Source organism: Podarcis gaigeae (genome assembly GCF_964106915.1).
Source record: "Podarcis gaigeae genome assembly, chromosome: 10".
In the NCBI taxonomy this organism is placed as follows: domain Eukaryota; kingdom Metazoa; phylum Chordata; class Lepidosauria; order Squamata; family Lacertidae; genus Podarcis; species Podarcis gaigeae.
In genome coordinates, this window is record NC_139686.1 from 26136412 (window position 1) to 26158014 (window position 21603).

The window sequence follows — 21603 nt, forward strand, 5'->3', positions numbered from 1 at the left end:
AAAAACCTCTTCCCAATACTACTACACATTGGGACATTACGACATGCACTGTGTAATGTGGCGTTTATCCCAAGAACCCATAGTTCTGTTAACCTAATTCAGAGGTTGCTGACCTGTGGCTCACCAGATGTTGCTGGACTCCAACTCCCAAAAGCCCCAGTCACCATAGCCAATGGTCAGAGATGTTGGGATTTGAGGTCCAGGAACATTGGGAGGGTGGGAGGCACAGGTTCCCTTGGGAGATGGTGGACTCTCCTTCCTCAGAGGTTTTTAAGCAGATGTTGGATGGCCATCTGTCATGGATGCTTTAGCTGAGATTCCTGCATTGCGGGGGGTGGGGCGGTGGTTTGGACTTGATGGCTCTTGGGGTCCCTTCCAGATCTACAATTCTGTGATTCTATGGTTCCTCTGTCCCATCTCTAAAGCAATACTAATTTTTAAGTCCAAACAAGCTCACATCATTCCAGGGTGTTTTTACTACACATTTTTGCCACCAACCACCTTACCTTATTCACAGCTTGCAAAGTGTCTACTCAGAATGGTGACCTCCACCCTGGCACTGCAGTACCAAGACAGATGTAATCACATCGTGTTCTCTTTATTTTCACAACACAGTACATAATAACATTCATAAAAACATGGAGAACTTTGAAGGTTTTATAGCATTGTTGCTGAGTATGCCTGAGAGTGGCAGCACGGGGGTGGGGGAACCAAACAGGAAGTAAGGCAAAAAATCATTGCAGCTATTATTTTATCTTATTTATTATTTTGTTTGGACAACAGCTCTCTTGGCCCTGCAGTTTAGCATCTCATGATTTCTAGCCTGGCAGGCCTTCTCTGCTAACGTCCAGATCAATCATTAACCATAGACGCCAGTACAACTTTCTTAAAAGGAATATATGAGGTGTTTTCTTTTAAGGTAGTCTTTTTAGCACACAGTTTAATTGCCAGTGGTTCCAGGTTTGGGAGTCCCTTGGATATTATGTCCTCAAAGGCCCTTTTCCTGATTAGTCTCATTATCTTCTCATCAATGCTTTTATTACTTATTTATTAATATGCCGCTTACTGCCAAAATAGACTTTTAAGCAGTTTACAAGGTGTAAAAACCTGCAACACAAACATTAAATATATATACAGCCATAATTAAAACACACAATAAGCCCATTATAATATCCATGATTAAGATATGCAATAAATCAAGCACGTTAAAACAACTCAGTGTCTCTAATGCAGGGGTCTGCAACCTTTAAGACAAAAAGAGCCACTTGGACCCGTTTCCGAAGAAAAAAACAAACTGGGAGCCGCACTGACTAACTGGGAGCAAACTGACTAACGCACGCACCGCCCCCATGCGACGTCACAGCCAGTACAGCGCCCGCCACAGTGGGGAGTGTCGGGGCGCACAATATGCCTCCTCCCCTCGCTAGTATCCGCGGTAAAGGTGTAAAAGAGCCACATGCGGCTCTGAAGCCGCGGGTTGCAGACCCCTGCTCTAATGGAACAGTCTCCATTGGCATTGTTCATACTGGCTGAAGCTGATGGAAGTTGGAGTCCAACAACATCTGGAGGGCCTAGGTTCCCCATCCCCGCTTTACAGAAACTTCAGAATGACAAGGGGGGATGCAGAAAGGGCCCAACCTCAGGCCACCCAATGCAGGCCACAGACTGCTCAGTGGTCCCAAGTTTTCCATCGACTCCATCCAACCTCCTCACTCATGCAAAACAGTATCCAGAGTGAACAACTCCAAAAGCAGCATGCTGGGTGTGAAGAGAGCTGACAAAAACTGGAGGAAACATCTTAAAAGAGGAAGCAATATTTACAACCAGGAAAAAATAATGGCTGGGAATTTAAGGGGTCTGGAAATTTTTCTTGGCTCTCCTTTTGTGACCATCTCTCTAAGGAACTCCAAGGTACAAATGTGACATTACATTGTTGTCAGATTTATTGCCCACCCTAAGGCCCCGAGTGGGACGCAGGTGGCGCTGTGGGTTAAAGCCTCAGCGCCTAGGACTTGCCGATCGAAAGGTCGGCAGTTCGAATCCCTGCGGCGGGGTGCGCTCCCGCTGCTCGGTCCCAGCGCCTGCCAACCTAGCAGTTCGAAAGCACCTCCGGGTGCAAGTAGATAAATAGGGACCGCTTACCAGCGGGAAGGTAAACGGCGTTTCCGTGTGCGGCTCTGGCTCGCCAGAGCAGCGATGTCACGCTGGCCACGTGACCCGGAAGTGTCTCCGGACAGCGCTGGCCCCTGGCCTCTTAAGTGAGATGGGCGCACAACCCCAGAGTCTGTCAAGACTGGCCCGTACGGGCAGGGGTACCTTTACCTTTACCTTTACTAAGGCCCCAAGGCAGGTTACAACAATTTTTATAACAACATTAAAGCCATTTAAAACATTTCACAACCACAACAATAGGGTGGTTCCTAAAATTATACCTATCAGCTGACAAAGGCCAGGGTAAAGAGCCATTCACCGAAAAGTGTATAGTGAAATTGTCAGACGCAGCTCTGTGGGAGCTACCATAGAAAATGGTCTCTCTCGGGCCACACACACCCGCTTCTGAGGGTGCTGCATTATCGAAAAGGCCCCCTCCACTGATCCTAACACCCTAGAGGGTTTGCAGGGAAGGAAGTGGTCTCTCAGATGCCACTACTGCTTTTGCAAATCTTATTAATTTCTTCAGAAGCCGCATATCATTTTTGCTGCAGAAGTGAATCCTGTCACAATGGCTTGGTTATATTCATACATTTTGCCAGCCTCTGACAAAAGTGCCAAGGGATTTGAGACCATGTGCTGCCAAAATCAGCTGCACAAGCCCAACCCTTGACCTACCTTCTCACACCACCCTGTGTTCTAGCACCACCAAAACCCAACTGGGAATCAACTGGGAAACTACCCGCAGGAAGGTCAGCAGGAAACAATGGGATGACCCTGAGGTCCTGCATTTTGCCTGCACAAATAAGCTACTTAAAAATATCTATCAATCTAAACAGTAGAGGGCAGCAATGGTACATGATACAACTGTCTGTAGAACACTTTCTGTTTTAAAGACTCAGGAATGTCTATGTGAGAAGTCTTAATTTTTTTTTTTAAATTAGTTGTTTCAGCCTCAGCATCCTGTCACATGGATAGGCATATGAAGCAGACCAGGCACCTATTTTATCACTGTGTGGCATAGAGTCAGGGCCAAGCTTAACACAATGCTAAGCTAGGGAACAATTTGGCTTCACCCCCAGAGGCGCACTCCATTGTCTCTCGAAACAGATGGATGCCACCTCCACCAGATTCTCTAATGTTATAAACATCCTAGGAAAGAGGACGATAGCTTTAGATGCCTAAATGTGGCAGGTACACTAAGGTAATCTGCAGCAGCTTTTGCTTTCAGAGACATTCAGGAATGTTTGTGGGTGAGGGTGTGGAAGTAAGGGGCATAGCAAGGGTATTGAGAAAGGGCTTAAAATGTGAATTTGGCTTCCAGGTCAAGGAAGAAAGTTACAATCAGAGACTCATGGGAGATACAGCTAGTACTGTAGTACATACAGAGATAAGAGGTCTTGACAATATTGTGATAATATTAATTTCAGGAGGGGGGGAAATGTGAACATAATGCATCCCCCCCCCCCCCCGGTTTTAATGGATCTATGTGGGGATGTTTATTTGGTTGTAGGGTTGTAAGTTGCTTTGGTTGCAATGGGCAAGAAAAAGTGAAGAATACATTTAAATAAATAAATAAATAAATAAATAAATAAATAAATAAATAAATAAATAATAAATTTCTAACTGTGTAATATAGGGGCAGGCAAAGTAGTGCCCCCTAGATGTTATTAGACTGCAAATCTAGAGGGCACTACAGTGGCTACCCATGTTGTTGTGTCACTGCGCAGAAGCCAGTGAGGGTTTACTTCACGTAAAATGTAGCAGCATTATACAGATGAAAGCATCAAGCTGCTAGTAGGATTTGATGTGGTTGCACATCAAAATAATGAAAATAATATCACACTGACAGGCCTCAGACAGTTCTTTCTGAAGTCAGTCAGCCACAGAATGAGCAAGTACATTGTATTCCTTTCAGATAGTGATCAAACACCTTCATGAAAACCAGAGGAGGGAAAGCTCTCTTTTATAAATTGCAAACTGGCTCGTCATGGTGAAGTTGGTTCCTGAATTCATTATGAGGGCCTGCTTTATGTTGTCCCAAACCCCTGGCTTACCTGGAAGCAAGTCAATATGTCAAGCCCCCCATGCAGGGTCAATCTGTGTGTCCAAAGTTCAAACTGAATCATAATCTCACAGAGCTCCTGGAGCATCCAAGCTGAGGTCCTTCAACATGGGCAGTTGAGCAAACACAGCACCTCAACTCTGCTTCCCTTTTGCCGACTGATTGCAGCACCTGGGCTTGACGAGGCCTGTGACCCTCACCTGTTCCAAGCCTAATCCAGCTAAGGAATCACACACCTCCTCCCAGAGCTAATGAGTCTCACCTGGCCAGCAAGGGAGCTAGCCTGTGGCCCCTTGCCTGCCTCAGCTTCCTAGAGCATGGGTAGGCAGACTAAGGCCCGGGGGCTGGATCCGGCCCAATCGCCTTCTCAATCCGGCCCGCAGATAGTCCGGGAATCAGTGTGTTTTTACATGAGGAGAATGTGTCCTTTTATTTAAAATGCATCTCTGGGTTATTTGTGGGGCATAGGAATTCGTTCATTCCCCCACAAGGTCTGAGGGACAGTGGACTGGCCCCCTGTTGAAAACGTTTGCTGACCCCTGTCCTAGAGCACCCCTCCTGCTGTTCTCTACATCTCAGTGCCTGCCATGTTCATGGAGACAGGGGCTCCTCTGCCTCTGGTGATGGGTCCTGCTGCTTTGGCTCCTGTGCATTGACTCTCATTCCCTTGCCTTTCTCCCTCCATCACCCTGTGAGCACTTCCTTCCCCATCTCTTGCTTGCCCTGGTGTATCCTGGTCCCAGCCACATCCCTCGCTGGGATCCATTTTCTCCTCCCCATTGTCCTGCCTGTTTGTCACATATGTTGCCAAAAATGAGGATTCACCTCACTAAAAAAGAGGGGTGGGACAAAAGAGAGCCACCATTTGCATAAAAGCTTAGCGCCTGACGATTCATAGTTATAGACACACATTAATGAAAAAGTATTATAACTGAAATAGAAATGTGACACATCTTACTGTGGCAGGCAAGACGCCAGGCGACTGACATGCGCCTGCCCTGTTGGCTGACCAGGTGTTGCTCAGTGTAGATGGGCAATTTCATGGCTCCTGCTCTCTCTTTTTATGGCTCCTTGTCTCTAAACCAGCCTTGGACTGGACAGCTTTCAAATAGAGGACACCTTGTAAAACAGAACACTGTTTTCTGACAGCCTTTCAAAGCTGCCCTTAGTTCATTAGGGCACATGGTCACCTCATGCCATCTTTACTGGAGACAAAGCGCACTTGTGATGCTGCACAGACCTATAAATGGATCAAGTCCTTGTTAAGGAATGCCATTAATGGGTTAATTTCATTAGTGAGGAAAGAGCTGACTCATTCCTGAGATGTACCTGGCTGAATCTAGTGACTTCATTAGCAGTGTTACTGGGCAGATTAGGCATGTAACTTTATGTATATAGGGGCTTAGATTATAGCCGTGGGTTGTTGGTTGTTGATCATGGGTTGTTGTCAGGAAGGAGTGGGTTGTTGTGGAATTGTGGAGTTATCTGAACACTTTGAGAAGAGCATGTCTGAGACTTTGAGAATTGCCTCAGGACTCAGCTGTTAAAGGACTATGTGAAAATTGACTTAGAAATTATGTGTGGACTTTGTTCAGTAAAGACATTGAAGTACAGAAACCCCTCTGGGACCAGTAGGGAGAAAAGTATTGGTGTAACTTGTATATGGGACGCGGGTGGCGCTGTGGGCAGAGCCTAGGACTTGCTGATCAGAAGGTTGGCGGTTTGAATCCCCGCGACGGGGTGAGCTCCTGTTGCTCAGTCCCTGCTCCTGCCAACCTAGCAGTTTTTAAAGCACGTCAAAGTGCAAGTAGATAAATAGGTACCGCTCCGGCGGGAAGGTAAACAGTGTTTCCGTGCGCTGCTCTGGTTCGCCAGAAGCGGCTTAGTCATGCTGGCCACATGACCCGGAAGCTGTACGCCGGCTCCCTCAGCCACTAAAGCGAGATGAGCGCCGCAACCCCAGAGTCATCCGCGACTGGACCTAATGGTCAGGGGTCCCTTTACCTTAACTTGTATATAGTGTGTAAATGTAGAGTATGCTGTTTTGTGTGCGCCAAGGAAAACAACTTTGCTTAAAACAGCCACGGTTTCATGTTGAAAGAGCACAAAAAGAGCAAGAGTTACAAGTTGAAGACCAACAGCTGAGTGGCAGGAATGCAGGAAACTGCCAGCCCATTGGTGGCCTAACTGGCCATGATCTCTAGGGTTTCAGACTAGGGTCTCACCCAGACGTATCTGAAGATGCCAGGGCTTGAATCTGGGACCTTCTGCATGCAAGGCGCATGATTCACCACTGTCTGCAGATGATGAAAATAATTACAATTCATACTTTTGCCACTTGGTACTTCTGTCTTTGAGGTGGATCATCCCAATTCTTTTTTAAAAATCCAAAACTAGGGAACTGTGGGTGGGAGGCATATACAGGAAGCGAGAGGAACTTACTCCAGCCCATTGGAAAACTAGTTAACTGCAACCATTGCAAAAGCCATCCCTTCTGCATATAATGCAAGTACTTTGTACCACTCAGGTTTGGCCTCTCCCCATAACTACATATGGAAAAAGTGAATTTATATGAGGTGGTGGTGGAATCATTGTCATCTCTGACTGGCAGTGGTTTTCCAGGGTCTCAGTCTTTTCACATCACCTACTTCACCTTTTAAGGACGCAGGTGGCGCTGTGGATTAAACCACAGAGCCTAGGGCTTGCCGATCAGAAGTTTGGCAGTTTGAATCCCCGCAACAGGGTGAGCTCCTGTTGCTCGGTCCCTGCTCCTGCCAACCTAGCAGTTCAAAAGCACGTCAAAGTGCAAGTAAATAAATAGGTACCGCTCTGGCGGGAAGGTAAACGGCGTTTCCGTGCGCTGCTCTGGTCCACCAGAAGCAGCTTAGTCGTGCTGGCCACATGACCTGGAAGCTGTACGCCGGCTCCCTCGGCCAATAAAGCGAGATGAGCGCCGCAAACCCAGAGTCAGTCACAACTGGACCTAATGGTCAGGGGTCCCTTTACCTTTACCTTTGCTTCACCTTTTACAGCCCAAGAGACACATTGCTTGGTGGACAACCTTCTAGTGGCCACCTAGCAGCACTGAGGCCAAAATGAGCTACGTAACGGACATAACTCTGACTTTTGCAGACTAAAGCATGCAAAAAGTCAGAGGTTTCTGCATGCATACACCCAGCTCTCCATCATGCAAGCAGGAGGAAGTACCACTGAGCAAGGACACCTTCTAGGCAGACAAAGGCACTTCAAGAGGGTGCAGAGCAGGGCCAATAAGGGAGGCTGGCCAGGGAGGGTGGCATAGCCTGGAGGACCTGATTTGGCCCCTAGGCCTGAGGTACCCCACCCCAACTTTACATAATCAAAATTATTTTTAAAGAAAAACTAGTGGTGCCTGGGGCAGAGGGTTTGTTTTGCCCCGAGCCATGGTAGCCCAGTAGACTTGGTTCCTCTCAGGAGGTGCTCAGGAAGGTGGCAGTGAAGAAAGCTGCACTCTGGAAATGAGTTTCTCTCAAAAAGGTGCTTGTAAAACAAAGCAGGTGTGTGAGTTCCTTCTCACCCCCCTTTCCCAAAGCGTAGTCTCCAGGTTCATCCACAGCGGGTGAGTGAGTGAGAAAAGGGTTCACCGATAGTTCAGGCCACTAGGCTGCCGCATAATTTTAAAATTTAAATTCCTCGGTGAGATGTAACTCGCAAGTAAATGACAAACATAATTTCATGCACCGTTCACCAAAAGGCTCATGAAACTGTAGGTTCTCCCCCTAAAGAATGTAAACACCGCATGTGTCACGACTAAACAGAGTGCAATTCCCGAGCAAACCAGGCTAAAACGAAAATGCAACATGGGCTCATTCGTTTGTTGGTAATGCTTTTAACCCTGAAATATTCTTGTGCTGTATTGTACATGATGCCTTCTTCACCTTCTTCAGAGTCCAGGTGGCAAAGGCATGTCGTGCATCATTTCCCACAATGCTTTCCCAAGTATCTAGCTCAAGTGTTGTCTACACGGTGACTAACAGAGGCTCCTTAGGAGTTCACACCAGGGTTTCACCCAGCCACATCTGGGGTTGAACCTAGGCCCTTCTGCATACAAAATAGTTGCACATTCCTTCCCCAAATGAAGGAAAGGACCTCTATTCATATTCTTGCCTTTTTTGATACTTACCGGTATGTCTTTTTATTGGCTCATTCTGAGTCCTTTTTTAAGCCAGGGAATTGTGGATGGGAGATGTCTGCAGGAAGCTAGAAAAAATTACTCCAGCCTACTGCAAAAACCAGTTAGTTGTACACTATTAACCTGTTCCAGCTGCATTTAAGACTTCCAATAAACAGGAGTAAGAAGTGCTGTGATCATGTATGCAGGTCATGTCATGTCTGGCCACAACGTCATCCCTTCTCTCTTGCTTTTCATTTAAGGCTAAGGCAGCTCCTCATGTTTAGCGAGCCCAAGAGCCACATTTTGCAATATTGGCAGCAGCAGGATTAATATGCAGTTCTAGGTTTCAGGGGACAGCTCTGATAGGGAAAAGACAGTTGTGGTCAAAATGCAGATATTATTTCATGAAAACTTCAAAAAATATATACTGCACTGAAACCCCAACTTCATGCCTATATTAATCATAAAAGTCAGAACAGAACAGTTATTTAGAAGACCAGTTATGATTTCTTACATCGCAGTAAAGCTACATTTAGCAACTGTCACGGGCATATAGATTTACCTTACTTCCTTGACAGTGTGTCTGATAACAATTTGTAAAAGACTTCCCAGGGATAATTGACTATCCATCTGCTTGCCTCTTCCCATTGACCAGGTGCACAGTGGGAGCTTTCCCTATCTCTTCGTTCCATTATGACTAGGTAATTAAGTAGGGTTTTCTCCTGGCTGATTGGGGATTGAGCCAAACTCTGGGGTAAAGGGCAGGGAATATGTATGTAGCCCATGATGAACCCCCATGACCCATATTTGCAGTCTAGAGCATGGGTAGGCAAACTAAGGCCCGGGGGCCGGATCCAGCCCAATCATCTTCTAAATCCGGCCAGCGGACGGTTCAGGAATCAGTGTGTTTTTACATGAGTAGAATGTGTGCTTTTATTTTAAATTCATCTCTGGGTTATTTGTGGGGCATTGGAATTCATTCATTCCCCACCCCAAATATAGTCTGGCCCTCTACAAGGTCTGAGGGACAGTGGACCGGCCCCCTGCTGAAAAAGTTTGCTGACCCCTGGTCTAGAGCATTTCAGTTCAGAGTTTTGTCACCCATTTCTGCATATTGTAGAGCACGTGTGGGAATGCTGTGGCTCTTCAAATCTTGCTCGACCATGGCTTTCTTCTTCCCTGACAATTGGCTGTGCAATCTCACACCTCTAGGAATTGGAATCCAACAACATCTGGAGAGTCACAGCTTCCCCATCCCTGATGTAGAGAAGGGCTCCCAGCCAAGAACAAGGACTCTCCAATTGTCACTCAGCAGTAGACATGACTCCTTGTCCCAAGCCAAGCCAAGCCAAGCAAGGAAAGAATAGGGATATGGCACCATTCAGGCTTCTTCTCAGCTTTTCCTAGGAATAATGTTATCTGCTGGGTAACCATGGAAAGAGTCTTTGGCTCGGTGAAGAGACATTTAAAATTTATCCAGCAGAAGTTACAGTGGCAACATTGGGGTAGTTGAAAGGAGGATGGGTAGTTGGGGTATAGAAGGAAGTTCTGGGCACATTCAAAAAGGTATTGTATTGCTAACACCAATCCAAGGTGATAAAATCAGCATCTCCATTTTCACTGGCTGAGCCTGCAAGCAACCACTGCATCCTAGCACATGCCTAGGATGTCTAGAGTCTATGAGATGTACTGTTGGTCACTGTGGTGCTAGCTCCATAATACTTGCAATAATTTGCAGTAGCTACCACCCATGGTGCCCAACCATCATGGGGACACAAGTGGGGACCTCAACATGGCATGGTCCCAAATGAAGCTCAGAGGTGGAGGAAGAGGGCCAGCCAGACCTGGGGTTGCTGTGTCACTGGCTGGAGAATTGAATAAAGTTCTGAGGCCAGTGGATGGGAGGTTGCAGAACCTGAGTCAGAACCCTCACTGAGCTTCTTCTGAGCCAGTGTCTCCCATACTTCCCATACTGTGGTACCTGGATCAGGCTCCTGATGATCCGAGCCTAGTGGTTGAGTCTGGGCACTCAAAAATGTTTTTCCCCTGAGCCTGACTTCCTGGCTCGCATTAGCATGTCTGCATAATGACACTGGGCAAACACAAGGCAGGAGGGCACTGAAGGCAAAGTAATCATCACCTTTAGGCTGGGGAATCAACACTTTAAGATCCACATGCCCCGTGGCAGCAGAGCTTGGGAAGAGTGGATTGGAGACCTTAGGCCACTTCTCTTTGTTGGAGGAACTTGAGCACTTGAGGCCTGCCTGCCTTGCCAGAAGGCGGCAGCCCTGCAGATCAGAACATCATGTGCAGATAGAACTCTGTGCAAACAATGGTTTCTCCAGTCATTTCAGTGTCGGGTAAAGCTCAGCATTTACAAACACAGTTAAGCACCTTTAAGTCCCATTGATTCCCAATGTCATAAACATTTAAATTGTGAAGGCTTTGAAAAGGTCATTATGTATTTAAAGTAACAAGTTTGAAAGTTGATCATCACAGCTTTGGGAAAGGCTCTTATTATTGTACACTGATACCACTTGCTTTTAGAGACTCGGATTCCCCCAAGCTTTTTTCCAGTTCTTTCCAAGGGCAGGCATTGAAATAACATTCACTTCTAAAGGAAGTGACTGCGTGGCTTACCATGGTTTAATCTTACGAGGAAGAAATTCTATTTTAGATTAGCCAGAGTTTAGTGTAGGGTAGTGTAGGGGTGGCTCATCTGTGACCTTCCAGATGTTGATGGCTAGTCTAATAACATCTGGAGAGCCATAAGTTAGTCATCCTTGTTTTAATGGTGTGCCCGAATTCTAAATATTAGTTAATCTTAACTATGATTAGTGAAAATAAGCCAGCTTCATAACTTGTAGTTTGGTATTGGCTTATCTACACTAAACATTGATGTTAAAGGATATTACTAACAGTTTCATGCTTTCAAGGGGTTTACCCTGTGCATCTCTTAGTTGGATATACAGTGGTACCTCAGTTTTTGAACGTAATCCATTCCAGAAGACTGAAATGTTTGAAAACTGAAGCATGCATTTCTGGAAGCATTTACGTCCGGAAAGGTCAATACAGAAGCTGCATGGCACATCTGGCTTCTGAAAAGCAGTTGCTTCCAGGTTTTCGGCGTTCGAAAGCTGAAACGTTCGACTTCCAAGACGTTCAAAAACTGAGGTACCATTGTAAACCCATGATCCTGGGCACAACTGTAATAGGAAGTCAAAGTTAACTGTCACTTCCATTTGTGCCATACTAGGAATGAAACAGTATTGGAGACCAAATGCTGCTCAGTTGCAGCAAACCAAGATAAGTCAGAAACCATGGTTTATTGTGAGTACAAAGGCAGCTGTTATGTTTGATAAGAGTGCAAAAACATTTTGGGCTCAATAATTGCCTTAATATTTGTGCTTGCTCAACCAAGTAGTGTTGTTATGGTCAGCTGAAGAAATAATGCATGTGCTATTAGAAATAAAGGAACAAACATTTATTTAGCAGATAAAACCAGATCAGTCTGTTTATCCGCCTATAATGAGCTTGTTAAAGTCAATTGGTCAAGAATATGTATGGAGCTTCATAAAACTCATCTTATTAATGTCACTTCCATTACCCAGCTTTGAAATTTCCTTTCTTGGGTTTGGTTCACATAATTATTAACTGCAAAACCTGTAAATTCAGTGTAAAAACTATACAGATCCAAAGAAAGCAGCAGGATACTTGCCTTGCATACAAAATGATGTGTGACATGTGTTCTGTGAACTGGGCAGGCAATGGCTTTGTGAACTGGTCCTATGAGTTCCACTGATCTCTCCCTCTCTCTCATCTGAACTCTCTGACAGTCCAAAAATATTAGTTGCAGGATTGCTAAAGCCAGTGTTGATGCTGAAAAGGCTAATTCAGATCTACTATATATTTTGAAAATGTGTTTGTTGACTTTGCATTTGGACATCTCTTAAGATGTCCACACCTTGCATGGTGGTCCCTGAGTTCATGGAGCAGGTTTTTGTCTGTTTGGATACAGTTGGCTGTCATTTTGGATCAATATGATGGACTGCCCTTTTCAAAACTGCACCACTTATAACCACATTTTGCATGATTCTTCCTGAGATCAAGGAGCGGGTTTTCCTTTATGTTTAGATACAACTGGATGCCATTTTGAATCAAGATGGTGAACAGAATTTTCAAACGGTGGCAATTTTTTTGTTTCTTAGAATTCCGATGCAACACCCAGGCATGAGGTTGCTTGTTTTTCATTTAAAACATTTGTATATAATCTGTTTAAGTATTTAACCACACCACATACCGGTACATTACCTTGGTGTGATCTGCACAACCACTGCTGTAAGAAGAGGGCAGAGCTGAGGCTGAGAGAATAGCGGAGTTTGCACAAGGCCACTAAGTGAATTCATGGCAGATGGAAAATTCAACTCAGAAACTTCATAAATAATCCCCTTAGCAAATATACTGTATCTGATGTTACAAATCATTTCACTCCAAAGGAAATTTGGGGGAGGGGTGTCATGAGAGGACTATGAAGTTCAGATAAGTAACCAGACATTTTTTAAAGTGCTCAATATACAGAAATGCATGTTTGGGGGGGGGGGAAATGTTGAGTCAAATAGTGAACCCACTTGTCAGTCCAGTGTATGCCCAGAGTTCACTGTTCAAGCTTGGGCTTCCCTATTCAGTTCACTCTGTTTGATTAGGCTTGATTAGCCAGCAATGCTTGGATCTGAGTATTTTGGAGTGCAGAAAGATGCAGTGTATTGAATCAGACCAGAGATCCATTGTGACCAATGTTCTCTGCTTAGACTAGCAGCAGTTCTCCAAGGTCTCAGGCAGAATTTCCCCCCATCACTTGCTACCTGATTCTCTTTGAAATGGGTTATTTGGAGGCTCTTGCTGGCCGTGTTCAGGATGCCAGGAGATTGATTCCTCAGAGCTTGTGACTGCACAGGCATCCATTTCTCATCTGCCTAAGCATGGGTCATGAGTGATCTCTAATAGGTGATGCAACCTTAAGCATATCAGAGACAAATGATGGATTGCCAGATACTGTATATATTTATGTTATTTAGGCTTCCATCTATGAATTTCAGTCAAATAGTCATTCTTGTTAATCCACATCAGGCACACACTTGAAGATATATTAGACTGGACCTCACATTTCTTTTTTTCTTTTTGTTAATTTTACTCTTTAAACGCCTACTAATGTTTATCCATAACTTTCTCCTTCACTTTCTAAGATGCTGCTTAAAATATTAATACATTAGTCAGCTCAAATCTTGTAAGCTCTTAAATTACTTCGATGCAACCCTCAATTTAAATTTGCTGACACATTTAACCTCCAGAGTGGTTAGATAAATGGATGCTGAGTGCAAAATATATCTCACGGAATACGACATTTGCCTCTTGAAAAGCTTTGTGATAAATACCAGTTGTGAACGTGCTCCGGTTATGAGGGTCCTGCAGGATAATGGTAAATCGCATATCACAGGATGCACGGAATGCCATTTTAAGCAATATTCTGATGCTAAAAATAATGGGAGTTGATCCAAAAAGCTGAATGGAGAGTATGCAGCAGTGTCAAGGGTGTGGAATCGGTGACCTTCCAAATGCTGGTGGATGCCAACTTCTATCATTGGCCGTGTTGACTAGGGCCAATAGAAGACCAACAACACCTGGAAGGCCACAGACTCCACACCCTTCCGTAGAGCTCCTATGCTATCTTTGGCCCCTGCAAAGCCAGACGGCAAACTTTAGAAGCAACCTCCAAGACAGCCTCAAAGGACGTCTGTGGTGGGAAACACTGGTCACCTGGGCAAACGTTGAAGTTCTTTCTGTTTGACTTAGCTGTTCATTCAAATAGATTCCAAGTGCAAAACATGATGTCATGTGGCTGATAAAGTACGAAAAACTATACACTGACTGGGAGGATCAAAGGTTGAAACTCACTTCTGATTATCTTTCATAGATAAGCTGAGAGTTTGGCGCATCCTGTTACTTCCAGAATATTTGAGAACATTTGAACCCTGGTCTCCCAGGCCCTAGTCTGACATTCTAACCACAACACCACACAAACTTAGAAAAACCAGTGCACTTAGAAATGCAGCAGTGGTGTCTGGGACTGGAGGGAGTTCTGATCCATAACTTCAGGAAAGCACCAGGCTAGTGAAGGCTGTATAACTGAATGCATGCTGCATTTTAACGATGAATGGACAGACCTTTGGAAAAACAAAACAACCCCCCTTGGTCTTGTGAATTACCGCAGATGGGTCTTGTTACCCTTTTTGGCCTGTGATATACAGATGCCATCTACAGTAAGGATGAACACTGAAAGTGCCATGCAGTGGCTTTCAAAAAGGATTTGACTAGCTTCCTTGCAGGGACATCTACATGGAAAGGAAACTAATTATTCAAAGGATGGAGGAGTAAATTACTGTCATGGTTTATTAAACACCAGCTAAAAGTTGGCAGAGTCAATTTTCAACTTGGCCTGAAGCATGTGTGCTGGGGTCCAGTGCTGCTGGATGCATCTATTAATTATCAGGCAAAGCAGGGGATAGCATTCAGGTGCCAGCATCTGGATGGAGTGGTACAAAGCTATTCAGGTGGGCAGACTTGGTGCGTGTCTGTGAACCCATTGAGAAAAAAATTGAACAAAGGTATCTCATTGGGCTTGTAGATGAAGGTAAGAAAACTCATAAAACATGAGCAGTGCAATTCTATGCATGTTTACTCAGAAGAAGAAGAAATCTCATTGTGTTCAGTGGAGCTTATTGTCAGGGTAAGTGTACACAGGATTGTAGCCTTAGGCCATCCTTCCCCATCCTGGAACCCTCTAAATATTTTTGATTACAATTTACCATTGGTTACGCTGGCTGAGGCTGATGGATATGGTAAGCTAAAACATCTGGACGGCATCAGGTTGGGGAAGACAGGTAGTGCAGAAGAGGGGAAATTCAGCAGACATGGCTTGCATGACAAGCTACACCAGCTGAAATCCCCTCTTCTGCACAACTATGAAAGGTGTTGGAGCTCGGGCCACCCCACGCCTTAGGCCAGGGGTAGAAAATGTGGTGTCCTCCAGATGTTGTGGGGGTATAACTCAACTCCAGCCAGCGAGGTAATTGGTCATGAAGGGAGTTGTACTATGGCAACATCTAGAAGATACTATGTTGGCAAGACCTCCTGGAGATGCGATAAATTGACTGTGTCCAAATTGTTACCAAAAAGGAGCAATGCAGCAGCGAGCAGCAGTTTCTTCAGCTGCAGGTGGCTGGAAAGCCAAACAGGATGTTGATGTTTGTGACTGTTGCCATGGGAAGAAAGGGGCAGTCCATTCACTGTACTGAGCACCGGACGTTAGCTCAGTGTGTCATCTGACCTGTACTGGAAGTACATGGGAGGAGTTATATTCTCTCTGCTGTTGATGTAAAGAGAGTGCAGACATGTTTATCTGTACTGCTGCAAAAGACAGAAATAAAAGCATGTAAATACATTTCTGTCTGTCTCTTTCCCCTCCCTGGGGATAGCAGGGAGGAGAGTGAAGGAGTGGTGTGTTCTTCTCACATCTGGGAAGGATCGCCGATTACAGACCTCGCCTGTTTTCCTGCCGGGAGTCGCAGGGGGAGGTCAGTGAGGAATTCAGCCGGTGCCTGGAGAGTGGCACATTCCTCTGACTAGGCTCGGATTCCAACACAAATTACAGCTAAAGTTATTCACTTTCAAATGTGATTGCTGTTAATGGGAGAAACATATATTTATGTAACAGTAGCCTTGTCTGGGTGCCCTCCCTCAGAGGCAGAGAGCAGGGTGTCTGCTGGCCTTGCTCTGCTGGATGTGCCATCCAGCCCCACTGTCCCCATGTTGGGGGAGGGATGCTTGTGTGTGTGTGAACCCTGTTCTACTGTGTGTGGCAGGGGCGGGCAGCAGTGGTAGGGGCAGAGGCCAGGCACCCACAGCAAAAGTTTTGTGGGTGCCTCGCTCTGGAGTTGGCACATGGGTCCGAGTGGTTTATTGTTTTCCCCAGGAAATCCTGCTGAATTGGAGCAAACATTTTGCAGAAAACTTGATTGACGTTTGCTCCAATTCAGTGGTAAAGAGTGAGTTTTCTCAGGGGGAAGCAGAAGTGTGGCTGAGCCCTACAATGGATCTACTTTCATTATTTGTGAAGCAGGCAACACACTCTGAGGTTTGTGAGTTGAATTGCTGATTAAGAGCTGAAGTGAAGGGCACTCTGCTTTTGTCCTCCCACTCAATTAGTATTTTTCAACCATTATTTAAAGGGCACTAGCTTGTTAATATCAATGAGAGTGTAGAGATGTGAACAAGCTTCCCCTCCATATCAGCAGTCTAAAACCCCTTCACTTTTCACTGATATGGATGGGGTAGATAAATCTCTTTCCTTTGTCTCCATATTTCTTCCTTCAAGTAAGGGCATTTGCGCAACAGAATATCATTATTAAATTATGTGTTCCACCAGGCTAGTGGTTTTCCCAATTAACCGGTACAATACTCATAATCCCTCTGATTAACCAATTTAAGCTTCTTATCCTAATGACACATGGCTCTGGTTATTATTCAGGGCCTGATTTCAGTCAGATTCTGATGGTTATCCTGTTGTATGCAATCACTTGATCAAATAGCTGATATGAGACTGACAGGAGCTAAAACTATGGCCCTGGATATTTCAGGGGTACATTTCTTTGAGTCCGTTGCAGTTTGACATTGCTGACTGCAGAGTTTTGTGGAATGCACAATTAGCAAGAAATGTTATCTGAGGTTGACTTGTGATGGTGACCTTTCCTTCTTGATATTAATGCACAAAGATCTATGATCTTATAAAAACTTCTCATTAGGCAGCATGATTCAACACTTCCATTAGAAAGCTACGTAAGAGTGAACCTTAGTTTTGACTTATTTTATATACTGGCCGGGTGTGGGGGAGGAGCCACATTAAATAGTGTTAGAGAAGCTATGCACTAACTTGATTTAGGCCAAGGGAAACTTTTCTACCCAAGGGCCAAATTCCCTTCTGGGAAACTTTCCTGGGGCCATATGCCAATGCTGAGTGGGGTGAGAGGGAAAAGTGGGGAGAGCAATGAATGGAACTTGCCGCTTTGTAAGATAGGCTGGTTTGTACACTCGCACACCCGTCATCCATGGCAGCAAGAGGCATAATCAGAATTCAAAGACACATTCACACAGGATGTGAACCAGGGCCAGGGAGGGTCGTTGCTAGGGACAAGGAGATGCCATGGGAAGAGTCCCAAGGGCCAGATAGAGAGGACTGGAGGCACATTTGGCCCCTGAGATTGAGGTTCCTCACCCATTTTAGGCTAATCCTTAGAACCAAACGTTCTGCGCTATGTCATGTGTGGCAGGTGTAAAAACTACCAACCACATAATTACTTCCCTCTCCTTCTTGTTTACAACTTACCTGTATCCTGATGGCTCTGGGGGAACCAGGTGCTTGCTTTGGTTGTAGCCATATGAATGTTAAAACACCCAGTTTTTCCCAGTTATAAAGTGGCACATCTAAAAGTAGCCAGCAGTTCAGCGATGAGGTTTGGATGCAACAGTGAACTATGCTCCTACCCTCTCCTTCTCCAACATGGCTGCAAGATTGGAAGTATTCACTTCTGCTTTCAGTTCATCATGGTTAATAGGCGTAGTCAGATATTCACCAAAATGCACAGTCATTGAACGTGTGCACAGGGAAAGGGGTATGTACGCAAGCTCTGCCTCCATGCCCAACCTTCTCGATGTTGCATGGTGAAGATCTGCAGGAGGCTGTCTCTCATGTTTGCTTGAATGCAGCTGGGGGGCTTTGCTTTTACAGGATCTCCAGTCACACAGAGAATCCAACTCACCTTCAAGTGAATGCGACTAGAAGCCCTCTGCTGAATTTTCCTATGTAAAACAAGTAAGACTTCAGATTGAGCAGCGGGTGGAGCATCTGCATTATGTCTGACTCCAGAACTGTGGTTCACCTTAATTCTGCTTTGCAGTCCTCATCTACATGTTTTGGCCCAAGACAGTATGGCAGAGTGTCAGAGATTATGGGAGATGTAGTTCCAAACATCTGAAGGGAACCAGGTTGGGAAAGGGTAGTTTAGAGAAAGAAGCCAATTACAGTTTGAAGTTGGCTTGTTTCTCTAAATCATTGTTAAGACACACCACAGTTTGTCTGGATTTAGACATGACAATAAATTGTGGTTAATTAAAAGTAGAAGCAACAGTTTCAATTGTCTTGTGGCTTGTGCTAGAGGAGAGGGGATCTCACAAACCCAAGGCTCATTTATCTTAATGTTTAACCTTAATTTAGCATTACATCTGAATAAGGCCACTCTAGCATAGTCACTGAAGAGTCATATTGAGATGTATGGTAGCCAAAACTAGTGTCTTAACCACATCTCCAGGCAGCTACTTGCTCAAGATGTTAATGATTCTCTGAAAAAATACATCTCATTCATCCGACTGCAAATTAATATCTAGATCCATTCCACCTGAGATGCAGAGATACTGGCCTCTTTTGTGTCTTAATCTGTAGTAATTGAATTGTTTTGTTTCTGATGTTGTACAGACCAAGACTTCCTTGAGCAAAAGCAAACAGAGTTTTGTATAGTTTAAAATAATTTAAACCGGAGAACAAGAAAGTGGCAAATTTAGATTAAAGAGACTTGAAGAAATAAAGTCCAAGGTAAGAGACTGGCTCCATTATTATCAAATAATGGAAACCTTTAAACAAGACAGGAAAATTGGCTTCCAGGTGGAGAAATCCAAATTAGAAACAGAACTGTTAGAACCCAATACTAAGAATCTATCAAGAATGTATAATTTGTTGCTGAAGTGGAATACAATAGATGAGACAGTCAAATCAGCTATGATTAAATGGGCACAGGACATCGGTCATGATATTATGTTTGCAGACTGGGAACAGTTATGGACCACCGGTATTAAATTTACGGCATGTAATGCCTTAAGAGAAAACATTATGAAAATCATTTATAGGTGGTACATGACCCCAGTCAAGCTTGCAAAGATCTACCATTTGCCCAATAACAAATGTTGGAAATGTAAGGAAGCTGAAGGTACTTTGTTTCACCTTTGGTGGACCTGCCCAAAGATTAAAGCCTTCTGGGAAATGATTTATAATGAAATTAAGAAGGTACTTAAATATACATTTCATAAGAAACCAGAGGCATTTCTCTTGGGCATGGTTGGCCAGTTGGTGTCAAGAAAGGACAGGACTTTTTTTATGTATGCTACCACAGCAGCAAGGATACTTCTAGCAAAGTATTGGAAGACGCAAGAATTACCCACACTGGAAGAATGGCAGACGAAAGTGATCGATTTTATGGGACTGGCAGAAATGACCGGCAGAATCCGTGACCAAGAGAAAGAGACGGTAGAGGAAGATTGGAAGAAGTTTAAAGTTTATCTCAAGAACTGTTGTAAAATTGATGAGTGCTAAAATGTTAAGGGGAAAGAAGATGCAGAATTGCAGCTGAAATTGTTTGATAAATTAAGATGAAATTGAGGAAAAATAAGTTATAAATATAAACTGGACTAAGGGGTTGCTGAAAAAACTGTAAAATAAGGATGCAGAGAGGGGGAGGTATGGGGAAGTCCATGAAAGAAGGTTTATGAAAAGGAGGATATGGAAATATACATGTTTGTATGTGTTTGTTTGTTTTGTTTGTTTTAAAATGAAAAATCAATAAAAATTATTATAAAAATAATAATAATAATAATTTAAACCGGAGTGTGATGGATCTCTCACACAGAGACTCTCACCGGCTAGCAAATTAGATTAGAAATGTAGAATCAGCCCAGAACTGTATGATTCACCTGTAATCCCTTCTCTTAACTTTCTAGTACATTACCCAATAGAACAATAGGGATCCATAATACCAAAATGTGAACAGACAAATTCAATATTCCCATAAGGCAAGAGCCTTGTGAGTGAGCGTCCCATGCTTCATCTTTAAAAGCTTGGCAGGAATGGTGCAGAAACTTGTTGGGCCACCTTTGTCACTTCTGTCCAGTTCTGAACTTCTTGCCCTGTTCCTGAACTGCTGAGTTATGACTCCTGGGCCCTATGTCAACTGTTGAGCTTGTACTGCTATTTCCCTAAAGCCACTTGCTTGAATATTTTGGGTGGGAAACAGAGCGCTTAAGTTATAGGACAGTAGATTTTGGTTGAACATTAGGAAAACCTTCAAATTGTAAGACTAGTTTGACAGTGGAACCGATTTCCTGTGTGTATGTTCTCTTACTTACTGGAGGTCTTCAACCAGCGGCTGGACAGCCATCTGTTAGGGATGCTGTAGCTCCAAATTCCCTCTATTGAGCAGTGAGTTGGTCCAGATGGCATGCAAGTCTCCCTCTAATGTGATGATCCTAATGGAAGCCGAACTTCCTCCAGGGAACACCAGCTTTCTGTCGTAGCATTACTGTGCATTGCAGAGGATTCTGGAAAATGCTCTAAGGCACACTTGGTTTATGCAAGGCCCATTTGTGCAACCTACAACATAGCTAACTCTCTCTTGCAGCTGCATGTCACAGGGGAAGATGAATAGTGATGGACAACTTGTGGTTCAGTTCAGCTGCAGTTAGCCCTCTTTGTTTTCGTCATTTCCTCCTGACATGTACAAAGGAGTGAGTATTCAGGGGTTAAATGTCTCCCAATGACTTGTGATACATCCACCATGCACAGTACATTTGATAAACTATCCCTGGAGTTGGCAAAAAGGTACACGCATGTGGCTGCCTCTTCCGATCTTGGTTATTTATGGAGTAAGGCTGTGCTTATGTTGGAAGCTGACTAGTGCACCATATGTGGTTTCATCCAGCAGCTCCTCTAGAGCTTCTCATCACTTTTCATGCAGTTTGTTAACCCAAAGCCACCTCTCTTACTCCCAGAATGAGTCAAGTCATCTCTTAGGAGCCAAGTGACATATCACCCATTAGTGGAGATGGATGCATCTGGGCTAGCAATTTAATCTTTGATCTCCAGCTCTTGTGTCTCATAGATTTTGCTGGCGGGGAGAAGTCCCAAATATACATGTTACATCAGAAGAATACAGGAATAGGACACAACTGTATTTGTCTCTTGCAAACAGGGAACTCTTCCAGTTTCTTGATCAGGAGCTGCAATTTTGCTTGTTTTTTTTATGATGTAGCTGTCACTCATTAGCCTCTGAAGCATGGGACATAGAAAACCACCACA

General features: G+C 44.3%; 1 long non-coding RNA gene across 1 annotated transcript in view; it reads left to right on the forward strand.

Moving 5' to 3' along the window:
• The window catches only part of LOC310826298, a 46915-nt gene that overhangs the window by 11762 nt on the left and 13550 nt on the right, over positions 1-21603 (forward strand). The window lies entirely within an intron of this gene.